This window comes from Schistocerca americana, chromosome 6, assembly GCF_021461395.2.
Source record: "Schistocerca americana isolate TAMUIC-IGC-003095 chromosome 6, iqSchAmer2.1, whole genome shotgun sequence".
NCBI lineage: Eukaryota > Metazoa > Arthropoda > Insecta > Orthoptera > Acrididae > Schistocerca > Schistocerca americana.
In genome coordinates, this window is record NC_060124.1 from 276,249,569 (window position 1) to 276,270,698 (window position 21,130).

The window sequence follows — 21,130 nt, forward strand, 5'->3', positions numbered from 1 at the left end:
CTCGATGTACTCCGTCAGTCGTATCTGGTAAGGATCCCACACCGCGCAGCAGTATTCTAAAAGAGGACGGACAAGCATAGTCTCGGCAGTCTCCTTAGTAGATCTGTTACATTTTCTAAGTCTCCTGCCAATAAAACGCAGTCTTTGGTTAGCCTTTGTAACCCCGGAAATGCATATCCTCCTATTTCCGTCCATTGCACTGCAAATTTTTTTCCTTATTTTGTTACCTGAAGATATAACATTTCTGTGTCTTTGTATATTGTAATTGTTTTACTATTTGTATATATATGCATTTATGTCGATGTATAATTGGTTTGTTTTGTGAATATTATTTGTATTTATACGCTGGGTCTGGCCTAGGGAAAACTATGCTATCGAACGAATACATCGATAGGTCGTGTGGAGAACCAAAGTGTTTAGGATCTTTGGTAGTGTTAACTCTGTCGCGTGGAGCGCGGGCAGAGGGGAGTCTGGCTGGGGTAGGGCGGTGGAGCAGGTGTGTTGTGTGACGCTCTCGCGAGTTGCCGCGCTTTCGGGGTTTGGCAGCATGTAATTGCGCTCGACTTGCGAAGATAGTTTCTGACACGGTGTTGCGGACGGGGAGCATTAGCTGGCGCACAACAAGAGCCCGTTTCGCCTGGTGACCGTGTCGAGAAGGAGGCGCGCCAACATCCAGCTTCTGCAACAGCGAAGGCCGACAATGAGTGACTGTCGCCACCTCCTCGATCGACGGCTTCAAACCTTCAATCAACCAACAAGGAAGACTGGAAGCACGTAAAGTTTTAGAACTGTATGGCAGACCTCAGCTTTTAAATTGTTGCATCACAAAATTACAGCAACGTAGCATGAACCTTTGTTGCTCATTGGCCCAATTGCATTACCAAGCAGGGTCCCTTCCTTTTCCGAAATGAACCCGAGTGTCGTTGAAATTCAGACGCCAGAATTAAAGTAATATCATTCCATTTCACTGCTTTAATTTCAAAGTTCAATTAAGGGATTCATAGCTGGCTACAATATTTAGATTACACAAGCACAAATTAAGAGTGCGAGTTTTGTTAGCATATTTTAGCTTACCTGTGACGGCAGCTCAGCTTGGTACGTACTAAATTTTACTATTGTTAATTGTCCAGAATCATTTAATTCAAGTTCAAAGTTAAATCTCTTATTTCTAAATTGCGTAGATTCAAGTAGCTTTAGAAATGATTGCTGAGGTAGCTCAAGACTAACCGTATTTTACTGAATTTCGATGTGCTTCTGAAAAAAAGCTCACTATTAATTTCAGTCACTAAATTAACTTTCAATTTTCCGGTTTTATTAATTCTGTTGCTAAATTAAGTCAGATTGTAGCGAAATTTATTACTTCTGACAAACTTTCAGTTTTCACACTACACGTTTCAACCTTCAGTTGCCACGCTTCTAGTGCTAATTATATGTGCAATAACCTTTCTTCTTCAGTTACTATAGTAATTGTCCATAGGACTGGTGACCGTAATTTTCCCCAAAACTCAAATATCTAATTACCGCTAGTTAATTGTTAACGTAACGGCCGCACATTTACTTTCTTTATTAACTTTACCCCTTTTCAAAAATTAATTCCCACCAGTTTCATTTGCATTTTTCCTTTCATTTAGATGTAACCCTTTCCTCCCTCTTTACCGACAGATTAACTTCGGTGACGATTGCTTTTCCCAAATTTCCATTAGGTATATGCGGTTTAATTTTTCACTGTCATTAAGGTCGATAAGTGAGATGGAGGTTACACCTTCCCCACAACGTTTTCTGTGTGTTCCTTCCAATTTAAGTTGTTCGTAATTGTAATTCCTAGGTACTTAATTGAATTTGCGGCCTTTAGATTTCACTGATTTATCGTCTAACCGAAGTTTAACGGATTCCTTTTATCAGTCATGTGGATGACATCACACTTTTCGTAATTTGCAATCAGCTGCCACTTTAGTACCATACAGATATCTTTCCTAAATCGTTTTCCAATTTGTTTTGATCTTCTGATGACTATTAGTCGATAAACGACAGCGTCATCTGCAAACAACCTAAGACAGCTGCTGAGATTGTCTGCCAAATCGTTTATATAGATAAGGAACAGCAAAGGGCCTATAACACTATCTTGGGGAACGCCAGAAATCATTTCTGTTTTACTCGATGACTTTGTCAGTTACTACGAAGTGTGACTTCTCTGACAGGAAATCACGAATCCAGTCACTGAGACGATATTCCACAAGCACACAATTTCACTACAAGCCGCTTGTGCGGTATAGTGTCAAAACCCTTCCGGAAATCCAGAAATATTGAATCAATCTGAAATACCTTGTTAATAGCACTCAACACTTCATGCGAGTGAAGAGCTACTTGTGTTTCACAAGAACGATGTTTTCATCATCCATGTTGACTGTGTCTCAATAGACCGTTTTCTTCGAGGTTATGAATTACCTCGAATTATGAATTATGTTCGAACACAGTACTTGTTCCAAAATCCTGCTGCATGTCGACGTTAATGATACGGGCCTGTAATTTAGTAGATTACTCCTACTAATTTTCTTGAATATTGGTATGAACTATGCAAGTTTCCAGTCTTTGCGTATGGATCTTTCGTCGAGCGAACGGTTGTATATGATTAAGTGTGGAGCTATTGCATCAGCATACTCTGAAAGGAACCTAATTGGTATACAGTCTGGACCAGAAGATTTGCTTTTAATGAGTGATATATATTGCTTCACTACTCCGAAGATATTTACTTCTACGTTACTCATGTTGGCATCTGTTCTTCATTCTATTCTGGAATATTCATTTCGTCTTCTTTTGTGAAGTCATTTTGAAAGGCTGTATTCAGTTACTCTTCTTTGGCAGCACTGTCTTCCATAATATCTCTATTGCTATCGCGCAGAGAAAGCACTGATTGTATTGCCGCAAGCATACTTCACATATGATCAGAATCTCTTTGCATTTTCTGAATCTCTTTGGATTTTCTGCCAGCTTTTGAGATAGTTTCGTTGTGGAAACTTTTATAAGTCTGTCGCATTGAAGTCCACCTAAATTTCGAGCTTCTGTAAAACATAGCCAATCTTCAGGATTTTGTTTCATTGTTTCTGCAACAGTGTTCTGGCCCATTTTGTGTACCAAGGAGGATCAACTCCATCGTTTGTTAATTTATTTGGTATAAATCTCTCAACTGCTTCCGATACTATTTCTTTGAATTCAAGTGTCCTCTGGGCTACACTTATTTTGTTAATTTGTAAGGAGTGGAGATTGTCTCCCCTTCTTTGAATGGGTATATTTTTCGTTTATTTTTGGAGGATTTGGGGGTTACAATATCCAATCTCGCTACGATAACCGTATGTTCAAAATACATTTTATATCATAAAATTTCTGGCTGATTGGCTAATTTCTTGAGTCCATAGTTTGTACATTAGATGCTGGTGTCGCTTACAACACAGAGTTAATTAGTTTTATAGCTCTCTGATTGGTAACTGTATGGCACTTACAGTTGGTACTGAGTTATTATTGATTAAGGAGTTATACATTTATTCAACTTCTTTCCTTAATACTCTGCTTAATGGTACATGTATCTTATCTCATCCCGAACTGTGATAACCTTAAAACATTATCCGTTTAATATCCTCATATACTCATACTTTATCTCCCCATCATCGGCTTGCACCGTCTGCTTGTGTACTTGAACTGTCGTTATCCTCGTTGGTTTGCTGTCGAATCTGATGAGAAGAACCGTACCATTGAACAGTTCACAGTAAATCACTCTCTGCCCCATTTCATAACGAATCCTACTCCCGTTATGCCATTTTCTATTGCTGTTGATATTACTCTGCATTCATGTGATCAGGTATCTTTATCTTCTTTCCATTTCATTTCACTGACATCCACTATATCTAGAATGAGCCTTTGAATTTCGCTTACCAGATTTTCTCTCTCTCCTATTACGCTCAAAGCACTGACATTCCATGCTCCGACCTGTAGAATGTTATCCTTTCGTTGGCTATTCCATATTTTTCTCATGCTTACCTCCCCCTTGGTAGTCCTCTTACGGAAATCCGAACAGGAATCTAATCCGGAATTTTTTTCCAATGAAGAGATCATCAAGAGAGTTTTTCAGTTATGGGTCACATGTCCTGTGGATAGATACTGTGTGTCTTTATTACAGTGGTTTCCACTGCCTTCTGCATCCTCAAGCCGTTGATCACTGATGATTCCCTCGTCTTTTAAGTACAATCACCCACCCCAAGCGCAAGAGAGCGTCCTGAGCCTCTGTGCGCTCCTCCGCTCTCTATGACCCTTGGCAAAACGAGAGTGACTTCTTGTGAGGCAAGTCTTCGGCCGCCATTGCTGATAATTTTTGTTCGAAATTTTAACAGTGGCTAGAATCGGGGCGCATGAAGTTTTGATAAAAGTCACTCGACATAAACCGCGAGTTCATTATGACTTCTGTAAATGGTAGGAGGCAAATTACAGCAGACGGCCCATTTGCTTCACGATTCTCGTGTAATCCGACCTTGTCCTCCCCTGAAGACGCCACGGTTTAAGGATCGTTAAAGCCTAATCTTCCTCCTCTCTTCATCAGTTTTAAGGGAATGTGAGACAATATGTATAATTGGTACAGTATAGGCTTTCATGCCCAGTGTTCACTTCAGTTATAACTTCAGTGCTGAGAAACAGTGGTCGTTATTCAAAACAATTCAATGACGTTTCGTCCCCCTCTGTGGGAGACATCTTGTCTGCACAGTTATCTCCGAAGATATCACCCGCAGATGGGGAGAAAACGTCTGTGAATAATGTTTTGTATATCGACCGCAGCCTCTCAGGCAGTCGCCATATGATTTTCTCGTAACAATAGATCAGAGACTTCACGACAGAATGGCAGACATGGCAGACCTAAGACGAATATTTATCACTTTTTGTATTTTCTTCTTTCCGTCCATAATCAAGATAACTTGAACTGACTTTTATTAATATTAATAAGAGTCCACCACAGCTGTATTGACACAGATTTATTAAGTCACGATCTGTTCGAAGGAATATCATCAACTTGCCATATAGATCTCTTAAGTCATGATATTGGCACAACTTTGTGAGGATTTATTAAGAAGACTGTTGGTAGTGTAACCCGACAATATTCTTACGATCTAAATAGTAAGACATAATAAATGTGTATCAATACAGCTGTTTATTTATGTTTCTGTAGTGTTAGTCTCATTAGCCTTTATGCTATTGGTGGTATTTTGTTGTTTAGTTTTCTGTGACATGGGCTGTTTCCATAGGGATCCAACATTGAAGTGAAATGCACATGTTACAAGACGAATATTAAAAACAAAAGATTAAAATATTTCGAGTAGGTCGAAAGCAGAGAAGAGAAGTTGAGCTGATAGTTTGAGTAGTACATTTGTGAAATCAGTGAGCATGAATTAAAGAGATTTTGGCATTGCAGGCACTAAGAATACAAGCATTAGGACTGATCATGTTGTGGACGCTGGCATGTAAGGAGCCTATTTTCCGTTATCCCCTCTGAACAGGTGTGTAACAACAGCAAGTAGCATTCCGTAATAAGCGGCCACCAACGAAGCATTCCAGGGTAATCAGCGGTACGTAAATACAAGAGAAAATTTGTTGTACATATTAAACAAATTCAAAGAACGGGCATGTTTATCACGTACCTCACTCACTTAAGCGCATTTTCCCTTAGAACGCAGCCCATTTATCACCTCCATGTTTGGCATATTCTTAAAACGCTCATGAATATGCAGACTCCAAGAAATTGGACAGCTTCACAGTAAAATTATTTATCTCCGTTGTTCAACATTATCGGCACACTTTCCACGTTTTCAGACGCCTTCTACATCGTATTTCTGTTGATGCTCATTCCAGCCAAAGACTATAACAAAGACTGAATCATTTGCCTCTTTATTTATATTTATTCATCCAAGAACTGTCTCACAATTATGTAGGACTGGTGAAGGTACTACAATACAATCAATAGGACAAAATATAACACACTTCATACATAACCTGCTTTAAGAGGATATGACAGCTACCCTACAGGGATAGTACAAGTCGTAGGCCGTAAACTTGAGTAAGGAACCGTCCCGACATTTGTCTTCGCGATCTAGGTAAACCACGGAAACCAAAATCAGAATGACCCGATAGAGTAGCTCCAACCTCCCGAATACGACGTCAGTGTCATAACAGCTGCACTGCCTCATTCGGCAATTCAATACTGTAGCTATCCATGCACACCTTCAGAACAGTGACAGGAACCTTATCTATGGATGCTGAATTCTTATTTTTTAATTGTTGTATTATCTCCGTAACTTCAAGGCCTGTTGTGGGAAACTTCATCATCGTGCTTGCTGTGTAAGCCAGTATGGGTGCTGCACGTCTTTTAGGAAGATTTTGCTGCAGCTTCTACGCAGTACCTGAGAAATAATCATTTACAAAATTTGATATTCCTGAAAGCATATTCTCTGCATATCTTTATGTTTATACTTGTGTCTCCCTCTTCCAGTTTCTTGTTTCATAATATTCACAGCACTTGCCTTTAATTTTCTACATTATGCATTAAAAGTAGCCCCTCCTGCATATTTTTTTTATACCTGTGGTGGTACTCAAGGAACTGTCTATTAGTTCAGCGTTTTCTCAAAGAACTGAAAATTTTAAATGTCTGTGAAGACTCTCTGATACTAACAGTTATCCACCATTTTTCTTAGCTGCTGCAGTAGAAATGGCTACTTTTGAAATTGTCACCTCAAAAATAAATTTATGCAATGTGTAAAATTTAGATAACTTAGCACTTCTTTGCTTTCCATACACACTCCATCCCAGGTCTGATTTACCAATGCCTTAGAAAAAGTATCTACAAGGGTTGTCCAGAAAGTAAGTTCCGATTGGTCACGAAATGGAAACCTTAGTGAAAACCAGAAACGTTTTATTTGCAACAGTTAGCTACGCCTTCCACCTACTTCTCTACAGAGTCGCTGCTGCAACTTCAAGTGTTGTCGTTGTGTGTATCAACTTTCCAATATCCTCGTCATGGAAAGCAGCCGCCTGTGCTTTCTGCCAGTTATCTGCACTGATCTGCAGCTCGTTGTCTGTGGAAAAATTTTGTCTTCATAGCCAGCGGTTCTTGTGAGCAGAGATGAGACTCAGAGGGAGCCAGTTACGGATTGTATTGTGGGTGATCAATCACTTCTCATCGGAAACGCTGCAGGAACGTCTTCATTGCCCCTGCAGTGCACGGCCGAGAATTGGCACGAAGGAGGAACTGCTCAACAGTTGTGTTATGTGGGCTGCAAGACACAGGCGAAATCTCTAACCAGGCCCTCATACTTGGCGGGAGACGCTATTCCCTATTGCCTACGCATCTTTACGTCCTCACTGTCCACTCAAAACTGAAAAGAGCGACGCAACACGATCGACGGGCATACTAGAGACACTGCCCAACACATGTGTGCAAAGCTTAACCGGATTTTCCCAGTGGTTTCCATTTCGCGACCGATCGGTACTTTCTGGACAACCTTCGTATCTTATGATCTGAGAACGTCCTCATGTAGGTCTTCATTTTTGCAGGTTTCCCCGATCCTGTCTTTTAAGTACATGCGCTCTCTCAAAAGTTTTTATCTTCTTTTCTTGCTTCCCTTCCCAAATTCTAGATATGTACCGTAGTTTTATATTTTTTAAACATTATTTTCTATTTCTCAACGTATTTTATTACGAATAAAAATAACAAATGTGTGGGTTTATTATTCCGGTGGCTATTTTAGATTTTACTAAGATCTCAAAACAGGCACAAAGCGTAAAAGCGTCTCATTTTTGTAATACAGATGAGAGTCAACAATTCGAAATAACTCTAAGATAACAGCAATTCAAATACAATTGTACAGCTTTGTAATCAGGTACGGGTGAAGAATTCTGATATAAGTAGAATTTCTATGCCTTACTGAGTACCTTTTGCACTGCCCGTCTCCGTATTGCTGGCTGTTTGCGAAGCTGGGGACCCTGGTTCGGTTCTCGCTACTGACAGATAATTTTCTTCGGTTGGGGGATTGGTACGGAGTGTATCGACGGAAGGGGACAGAGCCGATTTCGTTCAACTTTATGCTGTATGCAGGGCTTGGCCAGAAATGGAAGTAATAGAAACGAGAGCTCCAGACGGCCAAGTGCTCAGAAAAAATAGCATTTTTTGGCGCGGATCCGGAAAGACATGACTCATTTATGTCAGCGGAGTTTTCACGTAGCGTTTGGCGCAGATGGAAGAGTACAGACCGGTGATCCAGTGGTTGTGGGGTCGATTCCCTCTGTGGAAAGCTTTTTTCTTACTTTCTGTTTTTATGTTACTTATACTGCAAATAAACCGAAATAGTGCTCAGTATTTGTATTTATTAATATTTTCATGAAAGGCTTGAAAAGAAAAGGTAAAGGAAAATTTTTGGAATTTCTGGATTGCAAATAAATTTCCTGAAACGAATTGTAAGGCATCTACATCTACATTTATACTCCGCAAGCCACCCAACGGCGTGTGGCGGAGGGCACTTTACGTGCCACCGTCATTATCCCCCTTTCCTGTTCCAGTCGCGTATGGTTTGCGGGAAGAACGACTGCCGGAAAGCCTCCGTGTGCGCTCGAATCTCTCTAATTTTACATTCGTGATCTCCTCGGGAGGTATAAGTAGGGGGAAGCAATATATTCGATACCTCATCCAGAAACGCACCCTCTCGATACCTGGACAGCAAGCTACACCGCGACTCAGAGCGCCTCTCTTGCAGAGTCTGCCACTTGAGTTTGCTAAACATCTCCGTAACGCTATCTCGCTTACTAAATGATCTTCTCTATCTCCTCTGTCAACCTGACCTGGTAAGGATCCCACACTGATGAGCAATACTCAAGTATAGGTGGAAAGAGTGTTTTGTAAGCCACCTCCTTTGTTGGTGGACTACATTTTCTAAGGACTCTCCCAATGTATCTCAACCTGGCACCCACCTTACCGACAATTAATTTTATATGATCATTCCACTTCAAATCGTCCCGTACGCATACTCCCAGATATTTTACAGAAGTAACTGCTACCAGTGTTTGTTCCGCTATCTAGATAACTTCGTACGTAAACGTAGATTCCTTAATTATTTTACGGCTGCTGCTTTACACGTGCTAGCTGATATTCATAGTCAAAACAGGGTCGCGTGCAGCTGCTAAGGACTCCTCAGCGGTCAAAATGAAACTAATGGAAGTCCTGTGAGCCTTAATTACAACGCCTTCTTGGAAACTTGTTACCTCAGTCTTCGTGAACGCTGTAAGTACAATAGTTCCTTGGAAATTATTTGCAAATGCCAAATTTTCTTTTATCTTTCTTCTCATGTCTTTTATGAAAGTACTGATGCATAAAATATATGGAGAATTATTTCGGTTTACTTGGAGTGTAAGTAATGTAAAAATTGAAAATAAAAACATAGTATCTGCCTAGGGAATCGACCCCACAGCCCTCGAATTACCACGTCAAGAAGGCCTACAACGACCGGAAGAAAGATGCGCTGACCACATGCCCGCCCATCCCGCATCCAGTGACGCCATTGGCAGAGGAAGTGCACGGCGGTCGAAGGTATGCGGTTGGCCCGTCTATGGCCAGAAAGCACAGTATTACATACCTCCACCTTGCACGATGCAGAGAGTTAAAGGGAGATGTGTGTGCGTGTGTGTGTGTGTGTGTGTGTGTGTGTGTGTGTGTGTGGTTCAAATGGTTCAAATGGCTCTGAGCACTATGGGACTCAACTGCTGTGGTCATAAGTCCCCTAGAACTTAGAACTACTTAAACCTAACTAACCTAAGGACATCACACACATCCATGCCCGAGGCAGGATTCGAACCTGCGACCGTAGTGGTCGTGCGGTTCCAGACTGTAGCGCCTTTAACCGCTCGGCGACTCTGTGTGTGTGTGGGCGCGCGAATTTTTGTAGGATTTTTCTTGTCTCGGATGCCTGAAATCGCGCAGACGAGTCAGAGATAGGGTTGCCATTTGTCCCGGTATATCTGGACCGTCACTGTTATGGACCTTCTTGTCTCGATATCCCGACAAGACCCAATTTTCTGTGGTGGAGACACATCGCTTTTTGGGTGTGGTTTTTGATGCCTGGTTGACTTGGCTCCCACACAGCTTAAGCAGATGTGTTGGCGGCATCTTAATGGTCTGCGATGCTTGAGCCATACCAGGTGGGGCGCCGACCGCTCTACCCTCTTACGGCTCTACCAGGCGTTAATCCAGTCCCGTCTGGATTATGGGAGTCTGGCTTACGGTTCCGCATCCCCATCTGCGTCGCGGGTGCCGGACCCAATTCTTCACAGCGGGATACGCGTTGCCACTGGTGCTTTCCGGAACAGCCCTGTGGACAGCATACTTGTGGAGGCAGGTGTCCCTCCACTGCGGTTACGGCGCCAACATTTACTGGCCGCTTATGCTACGCATGTTTGTAGCCTGTCCGGGCATCCTAACTATCGTCTTCTGTTCCCACAATCGGTCGTCCATCTCCCAGAACGTCGGCCCCGGTCGGGTTATACGATCGCGGTCCGCGACAGAGAGCTTCTCTCCGGGCTTAGGGATTTTCCCTCTTCAATCTCCTTTCCGGGCCCCCGTGCGTACACCCCCGTGGTGTGTGCCCCGCCCTTGCCTTGGGCTCGAATTGGCACAGGGCCCGAAGGACTCAGTCCCTCCGGAGGCCTTTCGCCACCGCTTTTATTTCATCCTAGCCACGTATCAGGGCTCTGGCGTGTTTTACACTGACGGTCCGATGGTTGCTGGTCGTGTCGGTTATGCTCTAACTCTAGGGGACCATTACGAACAACGATCCTTGCTGGCTGGCTGCAGCGTTTCCACTGCTGAGCTCGTCGCCATCTTTCGTGCCCTAGAGTATATCCGCTCCAGCTCAGGTGAGTCCTTCGTTGTCTTTGGCGACTCCCTGAGCAGTTTACGAGCTATCGACCAGTGTTTCCCTCGCTCTCGTCTGGTGATGGCTGTCCAGGAGTCCCTCCATGCTCTTGCCCGTTGCGGCCGCTCTGTGGTCTTTGTGTGGACCCCAGGCCATGTTGGGACACCCGGCAATGAACATGTAGACCGCCTGGCGAAAGAGGCCACCAGTAAATCTCTAGAAATTGGCCTCCCGCAGACTGATTTGCGAGCGATCTTACGCCGCAAAGTTTTTGAACTTTGGGACGTTGAATGGCGCGATCTGCCCATGCTATCAAGGAGACGGCGACTGTGTGGCGGTCATCCATGCTACCCACTCGCAGAGACGCAGTTGTCCTTTGTCGGCTCCGCATTGGCCACACCCGGCTGCGTCGTGAAGACCCGCCTCTTTGTCGCTGTGGGGCGGCCTTGACGGTGGTCCACATTTTGTTGGCTTGTCCACTTTTAGCTGTGGTCAGGCAGACATTTGCGCTGCCTGATACGCTCCCCGCCCTTTCAACAGATGACACTGCCATGATGGGCTTAGTTTTGCGTTTTATTCGGGCAGGGGGCTTTTCTCATTTAATCTAAGTGTTTGTCCTTTTTTGTGTTGCGTATGGCCTTTGGCCTACGATTTTAGACTGAGTTTTTAATGTGTCTCTCGGTGGTAGGCCTTTCCCTTTTTGTCTCTATGGTCGGCCAACCACTGTCACACTCTGTGTGGTTTTAATTTCTTTTGTCTGGTCTCTAAGTCTTCCTTGCCCTGTGTCGTCTGTCGTCTTTTCCATTGTTGGTTTTTTTACTCTGTGTGTGTGTTTGAAAGTTTGGAACGAGGGACCGATGACCGTGTCAGTCTGGTCCCTTTAAATCCCCCAAACCATCCAACCGTTACGAATTTGGCTCAAGTACTGAAGTAACGCAATCTCTTACAGCAACATATAAATGCAGCCTCAGTTTGTTTAGGTCAACAAGTTTATGTTGACTAGGTCGTCTCACCGATGGCGTTGCATGTTGCGTATCCCGTATCGACGATGTAAGCACCTTCTAGATCCAGCGCTGTTATTCGAGAAAATACCAGACTTCTCCAGTAGTCAGGGGCTGAAACTACACTCCTGGAAATGGAAAAAAGAACACATTGACACCGGTGTGTCAGACCCACCATACTTGCTCCGGACACTGCGAGAGGGCTGTACAAGCAATGATCACACGCACGGCACAGCGGACACACCAGGAACCGCGGAGTTGGCCGTCGAATGGCGCTAGCTGCGCAGCATTTGTGCACCGCCGCCGTCAGTGTCAGCCAGTTTGCCGTGGCATACGGAGCTCCATCGCAGTCTTTAACACTGGTAGCATGCCGCGACAGCGTGGACGTGAACCGTATGTGCAGTTGACGGACTTTGAGCGAGGGCGTATAGTGGGCATGCGGGAGGCCGGGTGGACGTACCGCCGAATTGCTCAACACGTGGGGCGTGAGGTCTCCACAGTACAGCGATGTTGTCGCCAGTGGTCGGCGGAAGGTGCACGTGCCCGTCGACCTGGGACCGAACCGCAGCGACGCACGGATGCACGCCAAGACCGTAGGATCCTACGCAGTGCCGTCTTCCGCTCACGCCCCAACATCGTGCAGCCCGCCTCCAGTAGTGTCGCGACAGGCATGAATGGAGGGACGAATGGAGACGTGTCGTCTTCAGCGATGAGAGTCGCTTCTGCCTTGGTGCCAATGATGGTCGTATGCGTGTTTGGCGCCGTGCAGGTGAGCGCCACAATCAGGACTGCATACGACCGAGGCACACAGGGCCAACACCCGGCATCATGGTGTGGGGAGCGATCTCCTACACTGGCCGTACACCACTGGTGATCGTCGAGGGGACACTGAATAGTGCACGGTACATCCAAACCGTCATCGAACCCATCGTTCTACCATTCCTAGACCGGCAAGGGAACTTGCTGTTCCAACAGGACAATCCACGTCCGCATGTATCCCGTGCCACCCAACGTGCTCTAGAAGGTGTAAGTCAACTACCCTGGCCAGCAAGATCTCCGGATCTGTCCCCCATTGAGCATGTTTGGGACTGGATGAAGCGTCGTCTCACGCGGTCTGCACGTCCAGCACGAACGCTGGTCCAACTGAGGCGCCAGGTGGAAATGGCATGGCAAGCCGTTCCACAGGACTACATCCAGCATCTCTACGATCGTCTCCATGGGAGAATAGCAGCCTGCATTGCTGCGAAAGGTGGATATACACTGTACTAGTGCCGACATTGTGCATGCTCTGTTGCCTGTGTCTATGTGCCTGTGCTTCTGTCAGTGTGATCATGTGATGTATCTGACCCCAGGAATGTGTCAATAAAGTTTCCCCTTCCTGGGACAATGAATTCACGGTGTTCTTATTTCAATTTCCAGGAGTGTATTTAAACATCGCCATGCGGAAGAATCGGGCGGTTCTCATTTGAATAGCGATCTGATACGACGATTCTTTCTAAACGTTATACGAACGAGTGAAAGTTAGTAGTCCGCAGCTCGTGGTCGTGCGGTAGCGTTCTCGCTTCCCGCGCCTGGGTTCCCGGGTTCAATTCTCGGCGGGGTCAGGGATTTTCTCTGCCTCGTGATGGCTGGGTGTTGTGTGATGTCCTTAGGTTTAAGTAGTTCTACGTTCTAGGGGACTGATGAACATAGATGTTAAGTCCCATAGTGCTCAGAGCCATTTGAATCATTTTTTTGAAAGTTAGTAATTTTTGAAGTGTTTTCAGTGGGTATATAGGGTGTGAAGTGTGGTTCGATGCTATAGTGTTAATGTCGACTGTTTACCTCATGGATGATTACACAAAAAAGGTCTTTTGTCAAGAAAGGACGTACGGATCAGGAAGCGTTGTGTGAGATCCGTCACTCTCATCTCAGTAAAATGGTTTAAATGGCTCTGAGCACTATGGGACTCAACATCTTAGGTCATAAGTCCCCTAGAACTTAGAACTACTTAAACCTAACTAACCTAACGACATCACACACACCCATGCCCGAGGCAGGATTCGAACCTGCGACCGTAGCAGTCCCGCGGTTCCGGACTGCAGCGCTAGACCACCGCAGCCGGCTCATCTCAGTAACTCACGGAAGTAAGGCAAATGTGAGGCATCTTTTCTACGAAGTATCATTAACTAAAATCGCGGTAGCATCGACATAGAAGCCTATTTCTACATTCATTGTTATAGAAGATATCCAGGAAGAGTTACTCGCCGGCAGAAGTGGCCGTGCGGTTCTAGGCGCTGCAGTCTGGAACCGCGAGACCGCTACGGTCGCTGATTCGAATTCTGCATCGGGCATGGATGTGTGTGATGTCCTTAGGTTAGTTAGGCTTAATTAGTTCTAAGTTATAGGGGACTAGTGACCTCAGAAGTTGAGTCCCATAGTGCTCAGAGCCAGCCAAGAGTTACTCGTTGCTGCCGCAGAACTAACAACAGCTTATAAAAGTTGTCAAGAATCATCAATCGTTCAGTTACCTTGACTGTACAGTTAAACTGGATGCCGCTACGTATCCTTACTCCAAAGTCACCGCAAAGCATTCTACAGCAAGAACCAAACCTACAACGAGTGTTAAAAATATTTCTCGCTCCACACTCCGCGTCCGAAAGCATAAAACAATTGCAAGAAGTTTTATTTCACGGCATCGAACCACAAGGCTGAAAAGATGTTTCCTTTAGTTATTCAGTACTTCACTGAAACTGACAGAAGCTTGATTCGCTGAATAACAAAACATCGGAGACAGTTGCAAATTTCTGTCTGCGTACTTTAAGACAATTGCAAATTACATTAGATAAATTAATTGCTTTTTGTGAAGACAATGCCAATACCAGTTTCGGCAGGCTTCACCGACGCGGCCAGCGGAATGTGTTTCACCAAATTAAAGAAGAACTAGGAAAAAATGTATAAGGTATTGTGGTGGTGGTTGGTGGTGGTGGTTAGTGTTTAACGTCCCGTCGACAACGAGGTCATTAGAGACGGAGCGCAAGCTCGGGTTAGGGAAGGATTGGGAAGGAAATCGGCCGTGCCCTTTTCAAAGGAACCACCTCGGCATTCGCCTGAAACGATTTAGGGAAATCACGGAAAACCTAAATCAGGATGGCCGGAGACGGGATTGAACCGTCGTCCTCCCGAATGCGAGTCCAGTGTGCTAACCACTGCGCCACCTCGCTCGGTAAAGGTATTGTGTGTCCTGTTCGTTTTCTCCACAATACTATGTCAAGCGCTACTGGAGTCGTAATTGTCGACATTGAAAGAATCATCATGAAGATATTTAATTATTTTTCAGCATACACGGTAAGGACAGAGGAGCTGAAAGTGTTCTGCTTATACGTTGTTGTCAATCATTAGACTCTTCTATCTCACTCAAAAACAAGATGGCTGTCGCTAATGCCCGCAGTTTAGACAATTCTTCGATTTCATTAAAACAGATTTTTGGCGCCGATGACAGGTCACTTGAGGCAATTTCAAATTTTTTTCAGTAGTCCGGACAGTGAAATGCATTCATGTTTCTGCAGCCAAACTTGACTCTGTTAGAAAAAAATAAAAACGTAAAAAGCATGGAGAAGAATAACCGAAATGAAAAATATATTACTAGACATTCAAAAATGTCCGAATGAAAAGTAGACTGCAAAATTTTACTGGCACGCAAACCAAGATGATTTTGACAAAATGAAAAACTGAAAGCCTAACCAAGGAATAATTAATTTGGTTTCGAATTTGAGGAAGGTTCTATACCGTAACATTTGATTTCTTAGATAAATCGGTTTTTTCTTTTAATTAATATCAAGTATTTGATTGGAGACGGTGTCTGAAACACCATATTGGGTGATGACTGAAAACATTATTATATACCTGATTAAAAATGGTGTGAAGATTTCAGTCACCAATTGTTTTCGGGAATATACCTATCTGAAGAACTTTTTAGAAACTAAGCGTGACTCGAATGAATGGAAGACTTAAAGACTCCGTGGAAGAAAGGTAGCTTTACTATATTAATGAAAACGAAAATCCTGAATGCAAATACCAACTGCTAAAATTATGCAGGTATTTGTTTTCTATTCCCGCACACATCACTGTGGAAAGAGTATTTTTGCTGACATCGGCCCAGTGGAGTGACGAAAGAAATCGATTGCCGCCAGGAACTGTGGAATCAATCTCACAGCGCCAGTTTAACAACAAGCTGATACGCATGGAGTTTTATAAATACGTAAAATGGAAAAAAAAGACTTGCCGTGATAAGTTCTATTTAATGGTGTGCTAAATAAATATTAAATAATTTTTTTTCCTTCATTTCTACACACACATCTCAGTGTGTCCCGTCGAGATCCCAGATAGATGTGGCAACCCTGGTCATAAGTGATCTCTGCTTTGCGCGCCAGATTTATCTGTTGATCGTGAAGAGAGGAGAGGAGATAGTTGAGCTTTGGTGTTAGAGGTGAATGGTCGATCTTTGGTTTAGTAGCAGCGAGGGACAAACAATGGAGATCTTTGGAATTACATTATGAATCGGTAGAAGACTTATTCCGGAGAGAAAAAGAATTGATTTTTACGTTGGTACGACAGTCTTTGTAAAGAGTGGATTACAGGTAATAATTAAGTTTGTTTTATTTGCGGTATCGGTTTGGTAATGTAATGGTTCGTCAGACATCCACATCAGGAATCTTTTTTCTTTTCATTTTTTGTTACGATTTATCGATCAGTGAGACAGAAATAGATTTAAGAATTAGATCTCGGAATTTTCTTTAAGTAGAGATTATATATGTGAATCCCATTTTTTGTAAGTTCAATTTTTGTAATTCCGAAAGTAATTTCAGAGAAAGCTTAACTATTTTTGATATTTTATTAAATGTTTTCAAGTCAAAGAAAACGAAACTGGAACTGAGTTATTTAAACCACAGTCGTTTTCCACATCCCAAGAGTCAATTTCCAATTTATTTAAAAACCATTATCAAACACTCATGAAACAAGAATGATAGCAGTATTTTAGAATACGCATTGCACGTCTTCGTACCTCTGTAGTTAAATTTTGCAGCTCTGTTACGGATTCGCGCTGTAGCTACGAGAGGAGTTTGCACCCAGGTGATAGAAATTGTCTAGAGAACAGATTCGTCCTTTAATTAAATTTCACTGAGATCAACTTTACTTTCAAGTAACCAGTTTTATTTTATCAAAGTTAATAGTCAAATTTTGTGATTACAATATGTTGCAGACAGGGTATGATTTCTTAAGATTCTCGCAGCTAGATTTACCTCTGCATTCTCTCAGTTGTATTTTTTTCACCAACAGTTAGCGCTAAGTTCCCTACAGATCCAGATTCACTTTCAGATCAACTTTCACTCACAAAAACAAGCCGGAAGAGGTAACTTTCACTTGGCGACATGCCTTCTAGGTTCGGGCGCCTGGGAATTTTCTGAGAATTTTTTCTAGTCGTCAGATCAAGTGCACTACTCTCGATCGCTTTTTACTTGTAGTTTTGTTTTGCTCCTGCGCTATTTACTAATTATTTGTGTTTTACTATAGCTCACTAGCATAATTTCTGAAAATTTCTTTATTTTTTTCATACTTTTATATGTTACAATTACTATGCAGCGCAAGATAGTGAATAGCAAGTCGCAATCATTCTCAGATAGTAAATAGGCAAAATTGGAGTGACAACAATACCTTTTATGTCAAATCTCTTATTAATGCTACAGGAACCCCTTCAGACACGTCAATGCTTGAGGTATATTCTTCCCTCTCAGACATTCATGTTACGAGGAATATTGACATTAACACAGATATCAGATACCAATTTTTGCGGATTTACGTATTTCTGTTAATGATGAGACGCGAGACTCGAGATTAAAAGTCTTAGGTCCACGCAGTCAGTTCGGATACCATACAGACGCAAAATTTTTTGGAAAACGCAGCGGTGAATGAAAACACAGACGAACTATGACTTTTTCGCACAATTGTTGGGTTAGGGACTGTTAGGTATCATGTGATGATTTGCTTGTAGTGCACATTCAGAGTTGTTGTCGTTCAGTGATTTTTGTCTACAGTAGGAGATTTATTATGAATGGGGACGAGATATGTTGGGAAATTTGCTGCGTTATTTGAGTCATTGTGATGAGAACATTTGGCCTCTAAGCATTTTCCTGGATAGGTAGTGATATTTACGAGAGAGAGAGAGAGAGAAAGGACACTACTGCCTACGTGCTTGATTTGACAACTGTTTAGATTTACTTGTCCTAATAACTCTTCTTTCTCGTTTAGCTAGTTAATGACATTCTTTACTTTTTCAGCTACGCTTAACAGATTTATGTATGTTTGCTAACCATTTAGCACAGCTGTTCTTTACCTTATTTATGTATATCTGTAAGGTATTTTTGGTACCACTTCTTCTTTTTACATTTGGACTATTTTTTGGACATTTTTGGACATTTTTTAAATGGTAATGATTAGGTAGCACGTGCATACAATAAGTATATGTGGCCACATTTTCACTTTCATTATCTTTTGTGTCGGAATGACGATTGACTCTTTATTGTAATTAATTTCTTTTGATGGGTACAACAATAATTTTGTGCATAAACGTTTATTCCCTTCCTTCAGCCGCTTCTGAATAACTGCTCGAGCTAGAAGTTTTTGTAGGAAATAGTATATGTTTTATCATTACTGTCCACAGTATGTTAGACGAACGTAAGGAATCTTTGACTTTTGCAACTATGATTTTTATTCTCAGGTCCTGTCTTCTAAGCATATAATGTTTTTTTCATATTTTGTTACCTACAATAGTGTGTAACATTGATGTAAACAATTTCATGTATGTGTTAATATGCTAAATTTGTCATGTTTTGTCAACTTTAGCTGTATGTTGTGGACTGGTCTTGAATGCTATCAACAAACTCTTTCTCTTATGGAAACTTACTTTTGTTTATATTGTCACATGATAACACACACACACATTTCAAGTTTTGTTCTAGCTTACGTATTTACTCATTTGTAACGGTGTCTGCTTATTATGTCCAGCTGAATCAGAAATTACATGGACATATTTAAGCATACTCTTCTGCACTCTGAAACATTTATGCCATGTATGGACATATTTTTACAAAAACGATATGTTGGCTCACTTCAACTGGATTCATGCAAATATTTTACAGACATTTGGTAAAAAATGCTACGTCTTCGCATTACTATGGCAATGTTGTGGTGTATTGGGTAAACTCAGTTAACGTTGATTTTCACTCGATACGTATAATACATCGATGGCAACATACATTTTGCAATTATGTAAAAAACTATTACTTTATCATATTTGTCTTCGCACTGATGCTTTGAGCACACTGATTTTTATGGACGATAGGTGCGCCTGTGTACGACGACTTAAACCAATTTGTCATGGACTGTTTATGTCTCTGCGGACAGTGATTCAAAGCAATTTGTCATGGACTGTTAATGTGCCTGCGGACGGCAACTGAAAATAAATTATAAATTATGAATCTTGTTATCTTTTTATACTATTTACAGTTATCACTTCTTCATTTATATTATATACTTTGTGTTTTAATTTTGTTAGTGAATTTTTCAATCTGATCTTTGTTAATTCCAAATGTCACCCTGCGCAATTCTGACTGGAGAGAGTGAAGGACATTGAAAGGTTTTTTTGTTTTTTGTTTTTAAAGATAAGTTTTGATCTCAATTACGAAACTGTTGTACTTCTGGCGAACTGTCGTCCTGTGAAAACGTTCTGTAAACAGTTTTATAGGTTCTATTTTCATTGTGTTTTATCTGGACTTCTGATATAGCTTAATCTCCTGCCACCTTCCCTTAGTTCTTATCTCGGTTGCCTTTACACAACTCGTCTCAAATTGCTTCCGAAAGAGCGTTATTGACGAACAACTTGTGTTTATGATTTATCTCTTGGACCATAGCAGTATTTAAAAACAATCTCGGAATGCTCGCTTGACGAAAGATCCGTACCCAAAGACTGGAAAGCTGCACAGGTCACGCCAATATTCAAGAAAGGCAGTGCGAGTAAAGCACTAAATTGCAGGCCCATATCATTAACGATATTGAGCAGGATTTTGGAACATACATTGTGTTCGAACATTAAGTATTACCTCGAAGAAAACAGCCTTTTGACACACAATCAATACGGGTTTAGGAAACACCGTTCTTGTGAAACACAACTAGTTCTTTACTCACACAAAGTGTTGAGTGATATTGACAGGGGATATGAAACTGATTCCGTATTTCTAGATTTCCAGAAGCCTTTGGGGACTGTAACTCACAAGCTGCTTATAGTCAAATTGCGTGCTTACGGAATATCGCCTCAGTTACGTGACTGGATTCGTGATTTCCTGTCAGAGCGGTCACAGTTCTTATGAACTGACGGAAAGTCATCGAGTAAAACAGAAGTGTTTTCTGGCTTTCCCAGAGGTAGTGTTATAGGCTTTCTACTTGTTTCTTATCTATACAAACGATTTAGGAGACAATCTGACTATGTTCCTTGCAGATGATGCTGTTGTTTATCGTCTAGTAAAGTCATCAGAAGGTCAAACCAAATTGCAAAAAGATTGAGAAAATATGTCTGTATGGTGCGTAAATTGGCATTTGACTCTGATGAAAAGTGTGAGGTCATTCACCTGAGTGTTAGAAGGAATCTGCTAAACTTCAGTTACACGATACATCAATCAAATCTAAAGGCCGTAAATTCAACTAAATACCTAGGAATTACAATTGCGAACAACTTAAATTGGAAAGAATACATAGAAAATGTTGTGGGGAAGGCGAATCAAAGACGGTGTTTTATTGGCAGATCACTTAGAAGATGCAACAGATCTACTACAGAGATTACCTGCACTATGCTTCTCCGTCCTCTTTTAGAGTACTGCTGCGCGGTTTGGAATCTGTAGCAAATGGGATTAACGGAGACTATGGAGAAAGTTCAAAGACGAGAAGCACATTTTGTGCTATCGAGAAAAATGAGAGAGAGTGTACTGACATAGTACTTGATTTGGAGTAGAACAGTAAAACAAAGGCAGTTTTCGTTGCGGCGGAATCTTCTCAGACAATTTCAGCACCACATTTCTTCCCAGAATGGGAAGATATTTTGTTGACGCCGACCTACATAGGGAGAAATGATCATCATAATAAAATAAGTTAAATCAGAGTTTT